Below are 4,461 nucleotides of genomic sequence, written 5' to 3'. Positions count from 1 at the left end.
CAGCAGGGTCCCATTCATGAAAGGAGACAAGAGTAAAAAAATCTCCACATAGGGCATGAATCAATTAAATAAGAAGCTTTTATTGAAAAGCTGGAAAAAGTGCTAAACAGCGCACTCCAAAGTATAAAACATGATCGCAAAGAGGTTAAAAAATAAGATAAAATCACGTGATAACAAGGCATTTATAGGCATTAGCAACCCGACATGTTTCGGACCATCGTCCTTCTACTGGGGCATAAGCCTGAATACCTGTGCCACGCTCATATATACACAAGAATAATTATACCAAATGCCAGTCAGCTGTGTGGAACATGGATAATTGCATGGGTAATTACATGGGAATACTTGACAGATGTATTAAGCAGCCACTCCGTGTTTAACTTTATGCAGAACCTACATTGCTGACAGTGCAGACTCTGTTTTAAATAGTTGACCAATCACGCTACTCTATACAGAGTCACGTGATCTACATAGTTGGGGTTGCAAGTTCCAATGGAGGTAGACATCCAATCACGCCGCTCTATGCGGTGTCACGTGACGGCGTCATTGCGCGTGATGTCAACGCGCACCGGGCGTCGCACTCCAGGCCTCCTTTTCACTCTAGGAAGTGAAAGGCTGTATAGTGGAGCTATAGCATCCACAAACGGCCCTGGGAGGCTAGTCATAGCGGGTCAGCCCGGCGCGCTCCAGAGCGCTCACCTTCCGGTGTCCCCCATAGGAAGAATTAAGCATTCCAAATACGGGAAAGGCATATAGACATTCATAAACTTATAAACAAGTAATTAAGCAATACACACAGACTGTACATAGGTGGCACATATGAATCCATGTGTCTGGCATTACATCCATATGGTAAATTGTATAAAGTATAGAAAATACCATGTATTTAAAACAAAATGCCTATTAAATATAATATAGCTCTATTTTAAGACATGTGCATAGAATCCTATGGTTAAAAAATTGGTCAGCCGAAGCGCCATGCAAAAAGCTCTTAGCCAGTTTCCCTTTTCATGGTGAACGGTTGTTTGGAGATAATCTGGATAAGTATATCCAAACAATTTCTAATGGGAAAAGTTACCTTTTACCGGTTAAGAAGTTTAAGCATTTTTCTTTTAAACATACTTCTTCTCCAGTGCCAGGGGCATCAGCCTCCAGGCAGTCACGACTGCCTCCACTGTCCGATTCAAGAGGTAAGCCTCAGGGTCAGACCCAGGGTCAAAGGAGGACCTGGGGGAAGAAACCCACAAAACAGAATTCTAAAGCCTCCTTATGAAGGGGCGCCCCCGCTCGTTCGAGTGGGGGGAAGGCTTCTACAGTTTTGACATTTATCATAAAAGGAAAGAAAAGAGAGGAACCCCTCTTTCTCCAAAATAAATGGGATTTACGCCCACATGTCACAAGTCTGCCATCATATTTGAAGGATACATTAGAGTTACTTAAAATCCTCGAAGGACTTAATATACCCCCTGGAGCGATCTTGGCAGCAATTGATATTGAGGCATTATATTCAAGCATCCCACATACTCAGGGTGTAGCAGTTGTTTCGGAGTCTTTAAAAGAGAGAGATACCAACAGCTGGGAATTAGGCCAATTCATTACAATACTATTTGAACACATACTCACCAATAACATGTTCTTATTCAATGGCGTTACCTACCTCCAGGTACAGGGGGTAGCGATGGGGACATCCTGTGCCCCATCGTACGCCAACCTGTACCTGGGGGGATGGGAACAATCGATGTCCTCCTCATCTGGACGGGTTCGGTGGAACAACTTAAATGAATTCATGGAACTTCTCTCCCATAACAACTTTAATCTCAAGTTCACCATTCAAACTGATGCGGTTACCATCCCCTTTTTGGATTTACGTCTTGTCCTCAGAGAGGACGGATCCATCTTTAGTACAGGAAAGAGATGGCTGGGAACACTATCCTACACTTCTCCAGCTCCCATCCTTGCAGGCTGGTATATAGTATACCTTACAGCCAATATCTCCGGCTGCGACGGAATTGTGCCAGAAATGAAGACTTTGAAAGAGAAGCAAAAGCACTCTATGATAGATTGCTTAATAGGGGCTATGGCAAGAAGGTCCTAAAAAGGGCCTACCAATGAGCCAAACAGAATGCACGCGACACCCTTATCTTTAAACATAAAGTACGTGATTCACATCCCACCACATAATTAATCACGACATTCACAGCCCATCAACAAATAGTTCGAAGCCTTATCAGGAATAATTGGCATTTCCTCTGAGGATCCGGTCATCTCAAAGTATGTAGCCAACGTGCCACAAATCACCTACAGAAAGTCACGGTCCATCAGGGACACCCTAGTCCATAGTCATTTGCAACCCATGGCCCCCCTACTGGGGGCAGAAGGGGGTAAAGGTACCTTTAAATGCGGGCGTTGTGAATTCTGCCCGTGGATCAAGGAAGGCATTGGGTGCCCTCTCCCAAGGGGAGGCTTCCATAAGCTTAAGGGCTATGCCGACTGCTCCACGACAGGCATTGTTTACCTGGCCATGTGCCGTTGTGGCGCGTTTTATATAGGCAAAACAAAACGTCCATTTGCCAAAAGAATCCAGGACCATCTATATTATTTGGATGCAGGGCTACTGTACACTCCCATTTGCAAACATATCGGTCTTCGACATAGCTTTGACCCCAGCTTTGTCTCTTTCTTCGCCCTAGAGGTCATACCTAACTTCGAAAGGGGAGGAAATGTAGACAAAAAGATATTGCAACGTGAGGCCAGATGGATATTTAACCAACGAGCGACTTATCTGCCTGGCCTCAACACAGAACTTTCGTTCAAACCTTTTCTATGAAGGATGGAGCTGGGATGATATGATTAAAGTACAGAATGGTGTACTTGAATAGAACTTACAGATCTGTCTTATGCCTTTAAAAAATTTCTATACATCATATATACAGGACATTTCTGTCAATCTCTATCTACCTTCTGCTCATTAGTCTCATATGTGATATGCCCAGGTATCTATTAGGTGGGGTAATTCCTCCTAAAAGGGGTGGGAAGGATGCAGGGCACTATTATTACTGTGCCTCGGGTCTCTCTACCCCCAGTATTCTGCCATAGAAGTGATCAATTTATTGCAATACATTCTGTCAAATCATGTGAAGTCTATACATGCATGTTTTGCTTGTAGGGAAAGATCCCTCTATAGGCGGTAGCATGTAAATATGTATATTAAGTTACAGATGTCCAAAATGTATAGTCCTTGCTGGACTGCTTTGTGCGCTCCCCCCCATTCCCGGACTTCTCTGTGCTCGATTGGTGACAGGGGCCTTAGATGGGTGGACTCGGACGTCCCTGCTCAGGGGTGGAGCTGTTCTTTTTCCGCCCCTACCTGCCCTTCACGCCATTGAGCGGAGTATGGGCAATGCGCGTGCACCCTCGGGTATGAATGCGTGCGCGTTCGCCCCCTGGGTGTGCGTGCATTCTTCGCAGGGACGTCCGGACCGGAAGCAATGCCGGAGGTCATTTGTGACATTATTGCTTCCGGTGGGACTACACAGTTTAACTGATGGAGGTGCCGGTGCAGTCTGTCAGACGCATCCTGCAGCCATCCATCACGATGGGCAGTAATACACTCTCCGGATTAGAAGCCATGCTCAGGCTTCTCCCTTCTACTTCTTATTAGGGGTAAGTCAATGCCTATGTGGGCATTTTACTTTGTTTGCTGGCTTACATTCTAGGATAGACTGGTCTATCACTGGGGTAAACTTATTGACACATGTCCCTACATTCAATTACCGATTAATGGGGCGGATGTATGATTATATGTAACTTTCTGGAGGTTTTTTACTACCCCATAAGATAATTAGCAATTGGACACAAAGTATTGATGTTTGGCCATTTGCATATATTGTCTCCCCCTTTTATTCAATATCCGCCATTTGAGAGGATTCCTCCTCCCCCCCCCCCTTTATCATGAGGGGGTGTCCTAAGTATTATCTTTGCTCTTCTAGTTATCAACAGGCTACCTCTTGTCCTCAGGCAAGTCTAGTGAATAGACCGCACATTCAGGAGATTTATATGAGTGTTTGTACAGTATCTTTATCAATAATGACCTAATAACGCTGCTAGGCAGTGGTATTACATATTATCTTTAGTGTATAGGAACTTATTGGTTTCCTGTCTCTTTTTTCAGTATGGGTCACCAGTTTTCTGCCCTTAATTGTGTGGTCCAGTCCTCCTATTGGCATTGTCCTTTTGGGATCTGGCACCCAGGGATAATCTGTGCCAGTTGGTTCAACAGTTGATGCACGATGAATGGTGGTGATTGCTCTGTTCTTTTTGACCTTTATTAGTAGGTGAGAATTTTTTGAAATAAATGTTTAATTTTAGCATTGGTATATTATGATTTGACTACACGCATGACTATTATGTAACTATAGATTGTCTGTTGTTTATACAGTTAATATGAATCAGTGATATCGT

The sequence above is a fragment of the Aquarana catesbeiana genome, linkage group LG04, assembly GCF_042186555.1.
Source record: "Aquarana catesbeiana isolate 2022-GZ linkage group LG04, ASM4218655v1, whole genome shotgun sequence".
In the NCBI taxonomy this organism is placed as follows: Eukaryota; Metazoa; Chordata; class Amphibia; order Anura; family Ranidae; genus Aquarana; species Aquarana catesbeiana.
Note: the sequence above shows the minus strand (reverse complement) of the source record.